The sequence below is a fragment of the Hylobates moloch genome, unplaced genomic scaffold (genome assembly GCF_009828535.3).
Source record: "Hylobates moloch isolate HMO894 unplaced genomic scaffold, HMol_V3 SCAFFOLD_3, whole genome shotgun sequence".
In the NCBI taxonomy this organism is placed as follows: domain Eukaryota; kingdom Metazoa; phylum Chordata; class Mammalia; order Primates; family Hylobatidae; genus Hylobates; species Hylobates moloch.
Genome location: NW_026652278.1, coordinates 81,290,801 through 81,310,506, shown reverse-complemented (window position 1 = coordinate 81,310,506; position 19,706 = coordinate 81,290,801). Strand labels below are relative to the sequence as shown.

The following is a 19,706-nucleotide window of genomic DNA, read 5'->3' as shown; positions in this document are numbered from 1 at the left end:
AGAGGCACACTGTGGTCTATCTCCAGGCCACAGTGTGGCTAAGAGACATGAAAAATACCTGTCCTGTGTGCCTCTCCGCAGGAGTGGCTTCAGGGTGGAACTTCTTCACTCAGCCCAATGCAGGCAGTTGTATGGCTCGCCAATGTGATAATATTCTCCATGTGGTAATGCCGCTGCCTCATGGGGAGATGGGGAATGGCTCTGCCTGGGTGGGAGTCATCATGGTGGTGTTGGCTGGTTGGGTGGGCCCAAACTCAGGCCCAGGGAGTCACGTGCCAGCGATGTTGGACTGGGCTAGGTAATTCCCCAACTCCCACATGTCTCAATGACCCTCTAGATGGCATGTAGGAGTCCTGATGTGGCTGGACCAGGATCTAGTCAGCCCAGAGTTCAGGTGCTGGCTGTGATAGGGAGGGATGGGCTGGTCCCCTGGAGCCTGAGAACAGATCACAGGACTGTGGGGGCTGGGCATTCTGAAGGACTCCAGGCCACAGCTGCAATATCCAGGCATAGCAGGATGGCTGTGCTGTGCACCTTTCACCCAGGAGGGCAGGACCCTTCAGCTGGGGCAATGAGCAATGGCAGTTGTTGGGCTCATGGCCCACTTGCACTTCTCTCCCAAAGCTGCATTTTGCTGTTAGGAGCTCAGGAAGGTACCTGGACTTCCTGCTCCCTCCCTGGCCTGGGGCAGCAGAGGCAAGCCTGTGGTGGAACGGGCTAATGGGCAGCCTCTGGGGGTTGGGCTCTCAGAGGAACACTGAGCTGTGGCTGTCATGCTCAGGCAGGGGTGGGCGGTGGCACTGGCAGCCTGTCACCAAAGCAGGCAAGTCCCATTTAGCAGAGAGGAGCAGCAGAGGGAAGCCATGCACAGCATCGTCTACCCACTCCTCCTCACCACAGCTGCAGTATTTGTCTTTGGGGCACACGAAAGTGCCCATTTCCCCGCCATGGCAGGCAGCAGTGGCTGCACCAGGCAGATCAGGGATCAAAAGCCTGTGGGATCCATGTAGACTTGAGCAGTGCCTCTAAACGGTCTCCAGCAGGCTCCCTGTGTTCATCTGGAGGCCCGGGGACAATGAGGGGGTTCCCTGTGACTAGGATTGCAAAGATCCATGGCAGCGTTGTGAAATTTCAGGGTTCTCTCACTCGCTTACCTCTTCCCTGTGTTAGGGAGCCCCTTTTGGCTCCTTGGGGGTCCCAGCTCGGCAGGCTTCCCTCTCCTCTGTTGTCTGTGATTCTCGTCATGTCTCTGGTGAATTTCAGCATGCTCTCCTAGGGGATCTGTTTGAAGTGTTAGTATTTACTCACTATTTTGATGCCCGAGAGACACCAACTAGCTGCTTCTAGCCTAGGCTGTCATTATTCCACTGCCCCCTCCTCGGGAGGAGCAGGATACTTTTAGAAAACAAGTCTCACATCAGAGCTGCCCAAAACCAAAGTGTACAAAAGGGAACACAGTGGGCAATTTTTATTCCTTATTTTAGACCAGAACTATAAGAACACACATATCTGAGAGTCCAATGGATGTCACGTAAAGCACCCCTGTAGAGCTGGAATGAGCCAGAGCAGGTGAGGTTATGAGTAGCCCCACATGGAAGCTCACAAGAAGTCAGGGCACTTCTCACCTCTGGGATGGCACAGAGACGGTCCAGGCCTCCAGGGGCACTGCAGGCCTCCATTGGTCATTCAGGGACCTCAATATGCAGGGGAAGCTCTGCCAGGCAAGAGCATTCTTTTGAAATCAGCTTCTCGTCAGCCAGACAGAAGAAGCAGGGCTAGGCTGGGTGACAGGCATGTGCACCTGCCACTGCCATGAGCTCAGACACAGCCCGCTGAGCTGCAGGGGAGGCTACAACTTAGTAGCTGTGCATCCAAGAAGGAGGTGGGGATAGATTTGTGGACAGTGCCCAGTTTCTGCTAGGGCACCAATCACTGAGGGCAAGGACCCTGGAGCTTTAGCTCTCCTACTGGTTTTCCCAACCTACTAGAGAAGGCTCCCTTCATGGCAAGACCCTGGTGGGACTTTTGGAGGCAGATGTTTACACCTGGTTTGCACACCTACATTAGCTGAACTTCTCTCAGGGGCTTAGAAAAAGACTGGAGAAGAAAATGTACAGGTAGGAGGTTTATTTTGTTAGGGAGTCCTCTGGGGAGCACCATGGTGAGGGAGAGAATAATGGCAGGAACCAGACCCACATAGGATGTGCTATAGCGAACATCTCCAATCAATGGGAAAAAAAATTGCTATCCATTTGCAGGAAAGTATTATTTAAGGCACTTTTCTTGGGGTCCTGAAACTTCAACTGTCAACCCACAAGCCCCAGCAAAGAGGCACGGAGGTGATTGGGACAGGGACTGCCTAGTGACAGTTCATTTTTATAAAGCAAGCATATAATTGTATAAGAATACAAAAAAATGGCCAGGCATGATGGCTCATGCTTGTAATCCCAGCATTTTGGGTGGATCACCAGAGGTGGGTGGATCACCAGAGGTCAGGAGTTCGAAACCAGCTTGGTCAACTTAGTGAAATCTCGTCTCTACTGAAAATACAAAAAAAATTAGCTGGGTGGGCGTGGTGGCAGGCCCCTGTAATTCCAGCTACTTGGGAGGCTGAGATGGGAGAACTGCTTGAACCCAGGAGGCAGAGGATGCAGTGAGCCGTGATCGTGCCACTGGACTTTAGACTGGGTGACAGAGTGAGACTCTGTCTCAAAAAAAAAAAAAAAAAAAGAGTAGAAAAAACCTGGTAACATATATGTAGCATGCATATTACCAGTGATCATCTTTATGATTCTATGGGAATATGGGAAATCCTCATATTTACATGATGCTTGAATTTAAGAGAAAACCAATACAGACTTTTAAAAATTGTGGTTGTGGAGGGCAGTACTAGCTTATTCAAGATTATTCATAGTAAAGGGCTACTCAGAATTTACTGGTTTGAAAACTTTGTCATCACATGATAATTGAGAGCATTTGGGAACTCTTACAGCAAGCTGACATTGCCCAGACTTCCAGAAGTGTCATCAGGAGATGGTTCTTGTTGAACAGGGTATAGATCCCCTTGGGTTACTGAACTTGCATGGCTAGTTGCATGTAAACTAGTCACATGCAGTAAAACCACGTACCACGCCAGGTGCAGTGGCTCAGGACTATAAATCCCAGCACTTTGGGAGGTCGAGGTGGGTGGATCATCTGAGGTCAGAAGTTCGAGACCAGCCTGGCCAACATGGTGAAAACCCGTTTCTACTAAAAATACAAAAGTTAGCCAGGTGTGGTCGCACATGCCTGTAATTCTGGCTACTTGGGAGGCTGAGGTGGGAGAATCGCTTGAACCTGGGAGGGAGAGGTTTCAGTGAGCCGAGATGGTATCACTGCACTCCAGGCTGGGTGACAGAGAGAGTCTCCATCTCAAAAAAAAAAAAAAATTATGCCAAATCAAACAAAAACTATAGAAATCTATCATAGGATAGCCCAGCACGGTGGCTCATGCCTGTAATCCCAGCACTTTGGGAGGCCGAGGCAGGTGGATCAGGAGGTCAGGAGATCAAGACCATCCTGCCCAATATGGTGAAACCCCGTCTCTACTGAAAATACAAGAATTAGCCAGGTGTGGTGGTGGGCGCCTGTAGTCCCAGCTGCTCAGGAGACTAAGGCAGGAGAATCACTTGAACCCGGGAGGCAGAGGTTGCAGCGAGCCAAGATCGGGCCACTGTACTCCAGCCCGGGCAACAAGAGCAAAAACTCTGTCTCAGAAAAAAAAAAAAGAGAGAAATCTATCATAGGATTATATGAGGAGACCAATTTTATTTATATAGGAACTACCTATCTTTTGACTAGATCTCTGAGCTCTGGGCAGAGCCCACACTGAATCCTGGATCTCCCAAAAGGGAGAATTATTATGAGGCTAGACCATGTGATGCTTTTTCAGTGCACTTAAAATTTTATTTAAATGAAGACACTTCTAATGTCTAAACTACACTCTTCCTTAAAAACCAGAGTAGGCTTTGGTGCAATAACTCTTTTAGTCAGTAAGTCAGGTAACACAATACAAAAGCAAACAGTTTAAGAGCTGAGATGAACCTATCTGCTTACACTCTCGGAATGTCATAAGGAAAAACAGGTTTCTCCCTAAAAGGGAGTCTGGTGCCTTCTCTGCTTTCTTGAAGGAAAGCCAGGCTATTATAAACTATAATATTTTAGGTCCCTCATGCAGCAGAGGGTGCAAGAGAAAGGAGATACAGCAGAAGTAAATGAAAAAAAAAAAAACAGAATTCAGTCAACTGAGAAAAAAAAATCTTTAGCTAAAAAAAAAAAGAGAGAGAGAGAGACAAGTTCCTAGGAGAAGAAAAAATGTGAAGGCCTTTTCAATACAAACACACTCACATACACACACACACACACGCACAAACACACACACATGCACACATCTTGGATGTTAGCTTTTAGTTAAGCTGACTTTTAATCATTGAGCTCCTTTAAAAAAACCTTTTAAATCTCATTACCATAATTCAGCTAGAACAAATTGCTGCTATTTCAGAAGTACCAAGTATCAACACCATGGCTTGATTTGGGAACCACACCCAAGCTGTCCTGGTAGAAAAAAAGAAGCCAGAGCCCTTAGCTATGGAACTGCAGTGTGGGGTGACAGCCATTGCTCTTTCGGTTTGGCCTGGCTAGCAAAAAGTTGGCCTCGTTATGTAAATAAAGCCCCTTAAGTAGTCAAAATAAAAAACCTCTACTGTTTCTTTTTTTTTTTTCCTTTTGTTGGCCGTTTTTCTCCCCCACCACAGTGTGGGAATTTAGCCACTTCAGAGGTCTTGTTCCCCATAATTTGGAAGTTTCCTTTGGATTTGATCAAGTCGGATAGAGTTGATCAATCCCAATGGGAAAAAGACTGAAACAACAACAAAAGCAAACAAACAACAACAACAAAAACAATTAAGCAAAACAAAGATGGCACAACTTATCCAATTACTGAGTGCTCTAATGGTAAAGAGAAATTACAACCAGCTGGTTGTTAATCTTAACTTGAGCGAAGACGTCCCAATTCAGTTACCCGTCCTTAGGTAAGGGATGGGTCTCAAGCTGAAGACTGTTCTTTACCATCCTAGAAGCAGGAAAAAACTCAAATTTGTCTTCCCTGTTGGAAGCAAGCTCAAACTCCGTAAAGGAGTTACCTGCATTTCATCATCATCAAAGCAGGAAAAACTTGCCTTTCTTGTTTGTGTTGGAAGCTAGTAAAACTCCAAAAAAAGGAGTTGTACAGCAAAATAAACTTGAGATCTTGACCAAATTTTGAAAAATCAGTGATTCTCTGGAGGGAGTGCTTCCAGGCCTCAGCAAGTTGTCCTATTGGTTTGAGCCATAAAGATAGTTCAAGCTGATACCAAGCACCAATAGGAGATTGGTGAGGAGATTTCCTCCACTCAGAATCCCTTCACAGTTGCCAAAATGTGAGCTTGAATATCTGAGAAGGGTCTCAGTTAATTTAGGAAGTTTATTTTGCCAAGGTTGTGGATGCACACCTGTGACACAGCTTTAGGAGGTCCTGATGACACGTGCCAAGGTACTCAGGGCACAGCTTGGTTTTATACATTTTAGGGAGACATCAGACATCAATCAATGTATGTAAGATATACATTGGTTCTCTCAAGAAAGGTGGGACAGCTCAAGCAGCAAGAAGGCTTCCAGGTCACAGGTAGGTGAGAGACAAATGGTTGCATTCTTCTGAGTTTCTCATTAGCCTTTCCAAAGGAGGCAATCAGACACGCATTTATCTCAGTGAATGGAGGGATGACTTTGAATAGAATGGGAGGCAGGTTTGCCCTAAGCCATTTCCAGCTTGACTTTTCCCTTCAGCTTAGTGATTTTGGGGCCCCAAGATTTATTTTCCATTTACTATATTTGTGTGTGTGTGTGTATGTATATATGTATATACATATGTATACACACACACACAAACAAAATGAAAAATCTCATTAAGAACAGCAAGCGGTATGGTATTTTTAACTTGCCCTATTCTATTCTCATCCCCTCCTCGTTGGCTCCAGTGCAGCCTTGAAAATTAACAGCCCATAATTACAGTGAAGACCAATAGCCTGGCAGCCACTGGAAAGACAGAATGGGGCTGGATTTCCTTCAAAGCCTCATTCCCAGAGAACTGTCATTTGACTTGGCTGGTGGTTTTCAGAAACATCCCACTGCCAAGATGTCTTTATTTGTCCTAAGAGCTCACTTAATGCAAAAGCCTTTTCCTTGAGGGCATTTGCCAAAAACATTTAAAGGCCGTTATTCAAGTTGGTGCCTGTGTGAGGTTGTAGATAACATTTTGGGCAGACAATAGGCTAACCAAAAAGCTTTAAAAGAAAAACAGGAGAATTGGATGTCCATAAGGGCTTTGAAAATTCCAACAGAATGATCCCTGGGAATCTATGAGGCTACTCCCTAGTGTAGGGCTGTGTACATGTTCAGTAAAGACCTGGGAAGGCGCAAAGCTCTCACCTCTGACTGACCTTGAGGCTCTGGGCAAGCAGGAAGTGAAGGCTAAGGCAGAGATGTAAACTGCCTGGCTGGGTGTTGAAGAGTAGCCCCAGACTACAAAATTATTTCAGAAAGCTCATTAGACACTGAACAAAAATAGCAAACAGCAGCAACAACAGCAACAACAAATAGGGGGTATAGAATCTGATTTCCAGAGTTGTCACATTAGATCAGGGGTCCCCAAGCCTGGTGAGGAACTGGGCGACACAGCAGCAGGAGCAGTGAGCAAGCAAGCGAAGCTTCATCTGTATTTACAGCTATTCCCCATCACTCTCATTACTGCCTGAACTTTGCCTGCTGTCAGATCAATGGTGGCATTAGATTCTCATAGGAGCACCAACCTTAATGTGAACTGAACATGTGAAGGGTCTAGGTTGCACGCTCCTTAGAGAATCTGATGCCTGATGATCTAATGCACTTACCCTGCAGTGTGTGCATCTGTCACTGTCTCCCATCATCCCCAGATGGGATTGTCTAGTTGCAGGAAAATAAGCTCAGGGCTCCCACTGATTCTACATTATGGTGAGGTGTATAATTATTATATATTACAATGTAATAATAACAGAAATAAAGTGCACAATAAATGTAATGTGCTGTGCTGGGCGCGGTGGCTCACGCTCGTAATCCCAGCACTTTGGGAGGCCGAGGCAGGTGGATCACCTGAGGTCAGGAGTTTGAGACCAGCCTGGCCAACATGGTGAAACCCCATCTCTACTAAAAATACAAAACTTATCCAGGTGTTGTGGCAGGTGCCTGTAATCTCAGTTACTTGGGAGGCTGAGGCAGGAGAATTGCTTGAATCCAGGAGGTGGAGATTGCAGTAAGCCTAGATCGCACCACTGCACTCCAGCCTGGGTGACTAGAGTGAGATTTTGTCTCAAAAAATAATAATATAAATAAATAAATAAATAAATAAATAAATAAATAAATAAATAAATAAATGTAATGTGCTTGAATCATTCCAAAACCATCTCCCCTAACACCCCTGGTCCATGAAAAAATTGTCTTCCATGAAACTGGTCCCTAGTGCCAAAAAGGTTGGGATGAACTAATTTACACTCCCACCAACAGTGTATTAAGTTTTCCCCGCCGGGCACAGTGGTTCACACCTGTAATCCCAGCACTTTGGGAGGCCAGGGTGGGCAGATCACTGAGGTCAGGAGTCACCGAGATCAAGACCAGCCTGGCCAATGTGGCGAAACCTGGTCTCTACTAAAAACACAAAAATTAGCTGGGCATGGTGGCATACACATGTAATCCCAGCTACTCAGGAGGCTGAGGCAGAATTGCTTGAACATGGGAAGCAGAGGTTGCAGTGAGCTGAGATTGCGCCACTACACTCCAGCCTGGGCGACAGAGCAAGACTGCATCTGAAAAAACAAAACAAACAAACAAACAAAAAAAAAACAGTGCATGAGTGTTCATTTTTCTCCACAACCTTGCCAGCATCTGTTATTTTTTGTTCATCTGTTATTTTTCATAATAGCCATTGTGACTGGTGTGAGATTGTATCTCATTGTGGTTTTGATTTGCATTTCTCTAATGATCAATGATATTGACCCTTTCGTTATATGCTTGTTGGCCACATATATGTTGTATTAGGGTTCTCTAGAGGGACAGAACTAATAGGATATATGTACATATGAAAGAGAGGTTATTAGGAGAAGTGACTCACACAATCACAAGGTGAAGTCCCATGATGGGCTGTCTGCAAGTTGAGGAGCAAGGAAGGCAGCAGTGAATCAGTCCAAGTCCCAAAACCACAAAAGTAGGGAAGCTCACAGTGCAGCCTTCAGTCTGCAGTGGCCAAAGGCCCAAGAGACCCTGGCATAACACTAGTGTAAGTCCAAGAGTCCAAAAGCTGAAGAACTTGGAGTCTGATGTTTGAGGGCAGAAAGCATCTAGTATGGGAGACACATGAAGCCTGGAAGACTCAGCAAGTCAAGTCCTTCCACATTCTTCTGCCTGTTTTATTCTTGCCATGCTGGCAGCTATTTAGATGGTGCCCACCCAGATTGACGGTGGGTCTGCCTCTCCCAGTCCACTGACTCAAATGTTAATCTCCTTTGGCAACATTCTCACACACACACCCAGGAAAAATACTTTGCATCCTTCAATCCAATTAAGTTGACACTGAATATTAACCATCACATATGTCTTCTTTTGAAAAGTGTCTGTTCATATCCTTTGTTTACTTTTTAACGGGATATTTTTTCTTGTAAATTTGTGTACATTCCTTATAGATGCTAAATATTAGATCTTTGTTAGATGGATAATTTGCAAAAATTTTCTCCTGTTCTGTTGTTGTCTGTTTATTCTCTTGATAGTTTCTTTCAATGTGCAGAAACTCTTAGTTTAATTAGATCTCATTTGTGAATTTTTGCTTTTGTTGCAATTGCTTTTGGTGTCTTTGTCATAAAATCTTGGCCCATTCCTATGTCCAGAGTGGTATTGCCTAGGTTGTCTTCCAGGGTTTTTTTTGTTGTTGTTGTTTTGTTTTGTTTTGTTTTGAGACGAAGTTTTTTTTCTGTAGCTCAGGCTGGAGTGCAGTGGCATGATCTGGGCTCACTACAGCCTCCACCTCCTGGGTTCAAGTGATTCTTCTGCCCCAGCCTCCTGAGTAGATGGGATTACAGGCCCTCGCCACCATGCCTGGCTAATTTTTTGTATTTTTAGTAGAGATGGGGTTTCACCATGTTGGCCAGGCTGGTCTTGAACTCCTGACCTCAAGTCATCCACCCGCCTCAGCCTCCCAAAGTGCTGGGATTATAGGCATGAGGCACCATCCCCAGCCATCTTCCTGAACTTTTACATTTAAGTCTTTAATCCATCCCTTTTTCTTTTTTCTTTTTTCTTTTTTTTGGGATGGAGTCTCACTCTGTCACCCAGGCTGGAGAGTGGTGGCTTGATCTTGGCTCACTGCCACCTCTGCCTCCTAGGTTCAACTGTTTCTCCTGTCTAAGCCTCCCGAGTAGCTGGGACTACAGGTGTGCACCACCATGCCTAGCTAATTTTTGTATTTTTAGTAGAGACTGGGGTTTCATCATGTTTCCCAGGCTGGTCTTGAACTCCTGACTTCAGGTGATCTGCCTGCTTGGGCCTCCCAAAGTGCTGGGATTACAGGCATGAGCCACTGCATCAGGCCAAGTCTTTAATACATCTTGAGTTAATTTTTGTATATGATGAAAAGAAAGGGTTCAGCTTTCAATCTCCTGCATATGGGTAGCCAGTTATCCCAGCACCATTTATTGAATGGGGAGTTCTTTCTCCATTGCATATTTTTGTCAGCTTTGTCAAAGATCAGATAGTTGTAGGTATGGGGCCTTATTTCTGGACTCTCTATTCTGTTCCATTGGTGTCTGTTTTTGTACCAGTACTATACTGTTTTAGGTACTGGAGTCCTGTAGTATAGTTTGAAGTAGGGTAGCATAATACCTCCAGCTTTGTTGTTTTTGCTTAGGATTGCCTTGTCTATTCAAGCTCTTTTTTTTGTTCCATGTGAATTTTAGGATAATTTTTTTCTGGTTTTGTGAAGAATGTCATTGGTAGTTTAATGTGAATAGCATCAAAGTTATAATTACCTTGGGCGGTATGACCATTTTAACAATATTGATTTTTCTTATCCTTGAGCATGAAATTTTTGCCATTTGTTTGTGTCATCTCTGATTTCTTTGAGCAGTGTTTTGTAGCTCTCATTGTAGAGATCTTTCACTTACCTAGTTAACAGTATTCCTAGGTATTTTATTCTTTTTGTGGCAATTGGAATGGGATTGCATTCCTGATTTGGCTCTTGGCTTCACTGTTGTTGGTGTATAGGAATGTTAGTGATTTTTGTACATTGATTTTGTATCCTGAGCCTGCTGAACTTATCAGTGCAAAGAGCTTTTGGGCCGAGACTATGGGGTTTTCTAGATATAGGATGATCCGCCAGCAGGAATAGTTAGACTTCCTCTCTCTTGATTTTTATGCCCTTTATTTCTTTCCCTTGCTTGATTTCTCTGGCCAGGACTTCCAATATTTTGTTGAATAGAATTGGTGAGAGAGGGCATGCTTGTTTTGTGCCAGTTTTCAATGGGAATGCTTCCAGCTTTTGCCCATTCAGTATGATGTTGGCTGTCGGTTTGTCATACACGGCTCTTGTTATTTTGAGGTACGTTTCTTCAATATCTAGTTTATTGAGAATTTTTAACGTGAATGGATGTTGACTTTTATCAAAAGCCTTTTCTGCATCTATTGAGATAATCATGTGGTTTTTGTCTTTAGTTCTCTTTATGTGACAAATCACATGTATTGATTTGTGTATGTTGAACCAACATTGCATCCCAGGGATAAAGCCTACTTAACTGTGATGGATAAGCTTTTTGATGTGCTGCAGGATTCAGTTTGCTGAGATTTGTTGAGAATTTTTGCATCGATGTTCACCAAGGATATTTGCCTGAAGTTTCCTTTTTTTGTTGTGTCTCTGCCAGGTTTTGGTATCAAGATGATGCTGGCCTCACAGAATGAGTTACGAAGGAGAAGGAGTCCCTCCTCCTCAATTTTTTGGAATAGTTTCAGCAGGAATGGTACTAGCTCTTCTATGTACATCTGGTAGAATTCAGCTGTGAATCTGTCTGGTCTTGGTAGGCTATTTGTTACTGATTAAATTTCAGAGCTCATTCATTATTGGTCTGTTCAGGGATTCAATTTTTTCCTGGCTGTCTCGGGAGGGTGTATGTGTCCAGGAATTTATCCATTTCTTCTAGATTTTCTTGTGTGTGCATAGAAGTATTCATAATATTCTCTGATGGTTACTTGTATTTCTTTGGAGTCAGTGGTAATATCTTCTCCATTGTTTCTGATTGTGTGTATGTGGATTTTCTCTCTTATTACTCTAGCTAGCAGTCTATTTTATTGATTTTTTTTTTCAAAAAAATCAACTCCTGGATTCACTGATCTTTCAAATACTTTTGTGTTTCAATCTCCTTCAGTTCAGTTCTGATTTTGGTTATTTATCATCTTCTGCTGGATTTGGGGCTGGTTTTCTCTTGGTTCTTTTATTATTTTAGTTGTGATGTTAGGTTGTTAAATTGAGATATTTCTAACTTTTTGATGTGGGTATTTAGTACTGTAAATTTCCATCTTAACACTGCCTTGGTTGTGTCCCAGAGATTCTGGTATGTTATATCTTTTTTTCTCATTAGTTTAAAAGAACTTCTTAATTTTGGCCTTAAGTTCATCATTTACCCAAAAGTCATTTAGGAGCAGGTTATTCAATTTCCATATAATTGTATGATTTTGAGTGAATTTCTTAGTCTTGATTTCTAATTTGATTGCACTGTGGGCTGAGAGGTTGGTTGTTATGGTTTCAGTTCTTTTGCATTTGCTGAGGAGTGTTTTCTGTATGATTCTGTGACCGATTTTGGAGTATTTGCCATGTGGTGATGGGAATGTATATTCTGTTATTTTTGTGAGGAGAGTTCTGTAGATGTCTATCAAGTCCATTTGATCCAGTGCTGAGTTGAAGTCTTGAATATCATTGTTAATTTTCTGCCCCAATGATGTATCTATTACTGTCAGTGAGATGTTAAAATCTCCCACTGCTATTGTGTGGGAGTCTAAGTCTCTTTGAAGGTCTCTAAGAACTTGCTTTATGAATCTGGGTGCTCCTGTTTTGGATGCATAAATATTAATATTTAGAATAGTTCAGATTTCCTGTTCAGTTGAACACTTTACCATTATGTAATGCCCTTCTTTGTGTTTTTTGATCTTTGTTGGTTTATAAAGTTTGGTTTGTCTGAAATTAGGATTGCAACTCCTGATTTTTTTCCATTTTCCATTTGCTTGGTAGATTTTTCTCCATCCCTTTATTTTGATCCAATGGGTGTCATTACATGTGAGATGAGTCTCTTGAAGACAGCATACAAATGAGTCTTTTTTTTTTTTTGAGATGGAGTCTTGCTCTGTCGCCCAGGCTGGAGTGCAGTGGTGCGATCTCGGCTCACCGCGAGCTCCGCCTCCCGGGTTCATGCCATTCTCCTGCCTCAGCCTCCTGAGTAGCTGGGACTACAGGTGCCTGCCACCGTGCCCAGCTAATTTTTTTTTTTGTATTTTTATTAGAGACAGGGTTTCACCATGGTCTCGATCTCCTGACCTCGTGATCCACCTGCCTCGGCCTCCCAAAGTGCTGGGATTACAGGCGTGAGCCACTGCACCCTGCCAGTGAGTCTTAATTCTTTATCCAGATTGCCATGGTGTGCCTTTTAATTGGGGCATTTAGCCCATTTACATTCAAGGTTAGTATTGATATGTGTGGATTTGATCTTTTCATCCTGATGTTAGCTGGTTATTACACAGTCTTGTTTGTGTGGCACATTCAAGGTTAGTATTGATATGTGTGGATTTGATCTTGTCATCCTGATGTTAGCTGGTTATTACGCAGTCTTGTTTGTGTGGTTGCTTTATGCTATCACTGCTCTGCATACTTCAGGATGTTTTTGTAGTGGCTGGTATGCTCTTTCCCTTTCACATTTAGTGCTTCCTTCAGAGCTTTTGTAAGGCAGGTCTTGTTATAACAACTTCTCCCAGCATTTGCTTCTCTGAAAAGGATCTTATTCTTCCTTCACTTATGGAGCTTAATTTGGTCGGATGTGAAATTCTCAGTTGGAATTTCTTTTTATTAAGAATGTTGAAGATAGGCCGCCAATCTCTCCTGGCTTGTGGGGTTCTACTGAGAGGTCTACTGTTAGCCTGATGGGATTCCTTTTGTAAGTGACCTGACCTTTCTCTCTAGCTGCCTTTAACATTTTTTTTTTCATTTTGACCTTGGAGAATCTAATGAGTATGTGTCTTGGGGATGATCTTCTTGTGAAGTATCTTACCAGGGTTCTCTGCATTTCCTGAACTTGAATGTCGGTCTCTCTAGCTAGGTCAGGGAAGTTCTCATAAATGATATCCTGGAATATATTTCCCAAGTTGCTTATACTCTCTCCATCTCTTTCAGGGACACCAATGTGTCCTAGGTCTGGTCTCTTTACATAATCCTTTATTTCTCAGAGGTTTTGTTCCTTATTTTTTATTTGTTTTCTTCATTCTTGTCTGCCTGCCTTCTTTCAGAAAGCCGGTCTTCAACCCCTGAGATACTTTCTTCCACTTGGTCTATTCTGCTATTAATGAAATTCTTGTAGTGTGTTTTTTAGCTCTATCAAGTTGGCTACATTCTTTTTTGTACTGGCTATTTTGTCTGTTGGCTCCTGCATTCTTTTATCATGATTCTTAGCCTCCTTAGATTGGCTTTCAACATACTCCTGCATCTTGATGATTTTCATTCCTATCCATATTCTGAATTCTATTTCTGTCATTTCAGCCATCTCAGCCTGGTTCAGATCCCTTGCTGGAGAGGTGGTATGGCTGTTTGGAGGAAAGAAGGGACTCTGGTTTTTTGAGTTTCAGAGTTCTTGCACTGGTTTTTTTTTTTTTTTATCTTTGCAGGGTTATTTTCCTTCAATCTTTGAAGTTGCTGACCTTTGGATGGGTTTGTTTTCATTTTATCCTATTTGACGACCTTGAGGATTTCACTGTGTATAAGGTGGATTCAGTCAACTGGCTTCATTTCTGGAAGATTTTAGAGGACCAACACTCAGCTCCCAACTTCTGGACTGTGTGCTGTAATGCTGGAGGACTTGTATCAAGCCCCAACTTTGTTCTGTCTGCTCGAGGTTAAGAATCCACTGCACTGGGTGAGCCAAGATGCTCTCATACTGCTGGTCACTACAGTCTAGTGGGTGGTGTCACCCAAAGCATTCAGTAGTGCAGAGACAGTGGAATCCATCCTCGTTTGCATGTGCCAGCAGTGGCAGCAGCAGCACTACTGCAGTAGGGTGCTAGTGGATGCTGGCATGCCTGCCTCTGTGCCAGCATTTACCACAGCAGCAAAGGGAACACAGCTGGAAGGTGGGAGCCCCTGCTGGTGACTATGCATGTGGTTGCACCGGTAGTGGTGTTGGCATGGGAGCAGGGTGCTGGAGAGCACTCAGGGTGGGGGAGAGTCTGCTGTTCTTTGTGCCTAGTTTCACTTGGGGCAGTGCTGGCAAATGGGTGAGGCACTGACAGGGGCGGGGTTGGGGTTGGCTGGCTCTGTGCCCACCAAGACTCTGACTACAGTGGTGGTCAGAGGGGAGAGTGGAGCATACTGCACTCCTGTTGCAGCAGTTGCAGGGCAGGGTGTACACATACACATGGGCTGGCAGGACAAGATAAGCAAAACCTGCCCGTGCATACACATGCTGGCAAAGCCATGTGGGGTGTTGCCGTGGGCCTGGGGGAAGATGCAGTGTGGAAGGAGTGTGCGGGCTGGTGTGTGGCCCTGGGGGCTGGCCCGAGGGAGCTCTTTGCAGGTCAGGCATGGTCCACCAGCACCGGAGCTATGATGTGGGCCCCTAGTGCACTCAAGGCTTCCCTGCAATCAGGCATGGCCAGGCTGGGCCCTGAGAGAGGCCAGAGAACCAAGGAGTGCTCAGGTAGGACCAGCCCTGCGTGATGAGCAAGACTGCCCTGCGAAGTTCAGGCCCAACAGTTCCCCTAGGGCGAGAGTCTCCTATGGGAGCAAGTTGAGCCTAGGGGTGTGGCCATCCTGGCTGTGCTCCACTACAGCTGCTCCCACACCAAACCCTCTGAGTTCATCAGCTGGCTGCTGCCCTGGCTGCTTCTCCAAGCGTCTCTCCCTTACAAATCCACTGTCTGTGGTGGTCAAAGGATCTTCCGCCAGGATTCCAGAGGCTGGTCATAAGGAGCATTGCTCCTTGTCAATTCAACCCACCCCTTCCCCCAGAGTCATTGGTGACCAGGAATGATTTGCGGGGTGCAGTAGCCCCATGCAGGCCTCCCAGCTTCCTCCTCCTTTAGCCTAGCTTCTGTGTCTTCCCTCCATCCACTCTCAGTGCCTTCCCTCTGAAGATCCGTTAGGAGTGCACCTGTCAAATCAGTCCCTCGGTGGCAGCTGTTGCACCTGACTGCATCTAGTTGGCCAGGTTAACATGTATATTTCCATAACTGATTTTTGTGTGCTAATTTTGCACCCTGCAATTTTGTTGAATTAAAATTAGTTCTAGTAGGTTTATTTATTTGTTGTTTTTTTGACACTGGGTCTGGCTCTGTCACCCAGGCTGGAGTACAGCAGTGCAATCTTTAGCTCACTATAACCTCCACCTGGTGGCTCAAGTGATCTTCCCATCTCAGCCTTCTGAGTAGCTGGGACTACAGGCATGAACCACCACACCTTGCTAGCTTTTGTACTTTTTGTAGAGACGGGGTTTTGCCATGTTGCCCAGGTTGGTCTCGAACTCCTGGGCTCAAGCAACCTGCCTGCGTTAACATCCCAAAGTGTTGGGATTACAGGTGTGAGCCACCATGCCTGGCTAGTAGGTTTATGTATGTGTATATGTGTGTGTATGTATTCTATGGGATTTTCTAAACATAGAATCATGTCATCTGACAATAGAGTTTCATTTCTTCCTTTCCAATTTAGATGCTTTTATATCTTTTTCTTGTCCAATTTTCTTGCCTGGGACTTCCAGTACAACAATGACTAGTAGTGGTGAAAGTGAGAATCCTTGTTCTGTCCCTGTACTAAAGGGGAACGCTTCCCATTTTTCACCAATGCATGTTAGCTATGGATTTTTTCATAAATGCTCTTTATTATTTTTGAGAAATTCCTTCTATTCCTAGCTGAATGTTTTTGTTATGAAAGGGTGTTGAATTTTGTCAACTACTTTCTCTGCATCTATTGAGATGATAATATGTTTTCCCCCTTTGTTTCACTAATGTGGTGCATTACATCGATTGATCTCTTATGCTGAACTCCTCTTGCATTCTTGGGATAAGTCCCACCTGTTCATGGTGTATATCACTTTTAGTGAGCTGCTGGTTTTGGTTTGCTAGTATTTCGTTCAGTATTTTTGTGTGTATATTCATAAAGGATATTGGTGTGTATTTTCTTTTTTTTTCTTTTCTTTTTTTTTTTTTTTTGAGATGGGAGTTTAGCTCTTGTCGCCTAGGCTGTAATGCAATGGCACGATCTTGGCTCACTGCAACCTCTGCCTCCCAGGTTCAAGTGATTCTCCTGCCTCAGCCTCCCAAGTAGCTGGAATTACAGGCACCTGCCACCACACCTGGCTAATTTTTGTATTTTTAGTAGAGATGGGGTTTCACCATGTTGGCCAGGCTGGTCTCGAACTCCTGAACTCATGATCTACCCACCTTGGCCTCCCAAAGTGCTGGGATTACAGGCATGAGCCACTGCGCCTGGCCCCCAGGTGTGTGGTTTTCTTTGCTTGTAGATGTCTTTGTCTGGTTTTGGTATCAGGGTAATACTGGCCTCGTGGAAAGTATTAGAAATATTCTCTCATCTTCTATTTTTTGGAAGGGTTTGTGAAGGATTGGTGTTAATTTTCCTTTAAGTATTTGTTAGAATTCATCAATGAAGCCACCAGGGCCTGGACTTTTTGTTGTTGTTGTTTGTTTTTATTGTGGTAAAATATACATAACATAAAATTTATAATTTTAACCATTTTTAAGTGTACAGTACAGTGCCATTAAGTATATTCTTATTGTTGTACAATTATCACCACTATCCATCTCTGGAACATTTTCATTATTCCATACTGAAACTCTGTACCCACTAAACAGTAACTGCCCATTCTCCCTCCCCCAGCCCCTGGTATCCATTGTTCTCCTTTCTGTCTGTATGTGTTGGGAGGTTTTTGATTACTGATTAATCTCTGCACTTGTTATAGGTCTATTGAGATTTTCTATTTCTTCTTAAGTCATATTTGGTAATTTGTGTGTTTCTAGGAATCTGTACATCTTATCTAGACATCTAATTTGTTGGAATACAATTTTTCATAGTATTGTCTTAAAAATCTTTAAAATTTTTGTAAGGTCAGTAATAATGTCTCCATTTTCTTCCTGATTTTAGTTATTTGCTATTCTCTTTTTTTTCTGAGTCAGTCTAACTAAAGGTTCATCAAGTTTGCTGTTTTTTTTTTTTTTTTCATGAACCAACTTTTTGTTTTGACAATTCTTTTTCCTCTATTCTCTATTTCATTCTACTCTAATCTCTAGTATTTCCCTCCTTCAGCTGGCTGTAGGTTTAGTTAGCTCTTCTTTTACACCTTAGGTCAAGCTTGTCCAACATGCAGCCTAGGACAGTTTTGAATGTAGCCCAACACAAATTCATAAACTTTATGAATAACTGAAAACATTATGAGATTTTCTTGTGATTTTTTTTTTGTTGTTGTTCATCAGCTATTGTTAGGGTTAGTGTATTTTATGTGTGGCCCAAGAAAATTCTTCTTCCAATGTGGCCAGGGAAACCAAAAGATTAAACACCCCTTAGGTGTAAAGTTAGGTTGTTAATTTGAGAGTTCATTTCTCCTTTTTTTTTTGAGACAGAGTCTTGCTCACTTAAGACAGAGGCTTAAGTGCAGTGGCAAATGTCTGCTCACTGCAACCTCCATCTCCTGGGTTCAGGCGATTCCCCTGCCTCAGCCTCCCGAGTGGCTGGGAATACAGGTGTGCACCACCACGCCCAGCTAATTTTTTGTATTTTAGTAGAGAAGGGGTTTCACCATGTTGGCCAGGATGGTCTCGATCTCCTGACCTCGTGATCCACCCACCTCGGCCTCCCAAAGTGCTGGGATTACATACGTGAGCCACTGCGCCCAGACTTTTTTTTTTTTTTTTATAAAATCTGAAACGCTTCACGAATTTGCATGTCATCTTTGCACAGGGGCCGGGCTAATCTCTGTATTGTTCCAATTTTAGTATATGTGCTGACGAAGTGAGCATGAGATTGTTCTTTTTTAATGTAAGCATTTAAAGCTATACATTTCACTGAGTACCACTGTCACATCATCTCATAAATTTTGGTATCTTGCATTTTATTTTAATTCATCTGAAAGTATTCCAATTTCTCTAGTCATTTCTTCTTTGAGCCACTGGTTATTTAAGAATGTTGTTTAACTTTCACTTATTTGCAAATTCTCCAGGTTTTCCTGTTATTGACTTCTAGCTTCATTACACTTTTGTTGGAAAAGACACTTTGTATAATTTTTTTTTTTTTTTTGAGACAGAGCCTCACTCTGTTGCTCAAGGTTGAGTGCAGTGGCATGATCTCGCCTCACTGAAACCTCTGCCTCCCGGATTCAAGCAATTATCCTGACTCAGCATCCCAAGTAGCTGGGATTACAGGTGCCTGCCTCCCCTTCCAGCTAATTTTTTGTATTTTTAGTAGAGATGGGGTTTCGCCATGTTGGTCAGGCTGGTCTTGAGCTCCTGACCACAGGTCATCCACCCGCCTCGGACTCCCAAAGTGCTGGGATTACAGGCATGAGCCACCAAGCCTGGCCTGTTTTTTTGTTGTTGTTGTTGTTGTTGTTTTGACAGGTCCCGCTGTGTCCTGCAGGCTGGAGTGTAGTGGTATGATCTCGGATCACTGCAACCTCTGTCTCCCAAGCTGAAGCCATCCTCCTGCCTCAGCCTCCTGAGTAGCTGGGGCTATAGGTATTCACCACCACTACACCTGGCTAACATTTAAATTTTTTTTTGGTAGACAGGGTTTCACCATGTTGCCCAGCCTGGTCTTGAACTCCTGGGCTCAAGTGATCCGCCTGTCTCAGCCTCACTAAGTGCTGGGATTACAGCTGTGAGCCACCACACCTGGCCCTTCGTATAATTTTGACCTTTTAAAATTTATTGAGAATTGTTTTGTGACCTAACATATGATTTATCATGGGGAATGTTCCATATGCACTTGAGAGGAATATATATTCTGCTCTTGTTAGATGGAGAGCTTTCTATATGTCTGTTAGGTCTAGTTGGTTTAGTGAGTTGTTCAATTCCTCTAGTTCCTTACTGATTTTGTCTAGATGTTCTATTTACTGTTGAAGGTGGGGTATTGACTGGGCGCAGTAGGTCAGGCCTGTAATCCCAGCACTTTGGGAGGCTGAGGTGGGCGAATTGCTTGAGCTTGGGCATTTGAGACCAGCCTGGGCAACATGGTGAAACCCCATCTCCACAAAAAAATACACAAATTGGCTGGGTGTGGTGCTGTGTGCCTATAGTCCCAGCTACTGGGGAGGCTGAGGCTGGAGAATTGCTTGAGTCTGGGAGGCAGAGGTTGCGGT

General features: G+C 43.7%; 1 non-coding gene across 1 annotated transcript; it reads right to left on the bottom strand.

The window, feature by feature from the left end:
• Positions 1–18,265: 18,265 nt before the first annotated feature.
• Positions 18,266–18,369, bottom strand: LOC116466137 (U6 spliceosomal RNA). Its single transcript, XR_004247390.1, has one exon. It is a non-coding gene; the product is annotated as a U6 spliceosomal RNA (small nuclear RNA).
• Between the last annotated feature and the right edge of the window lie 1,337 nt (positions 18,370–19,706).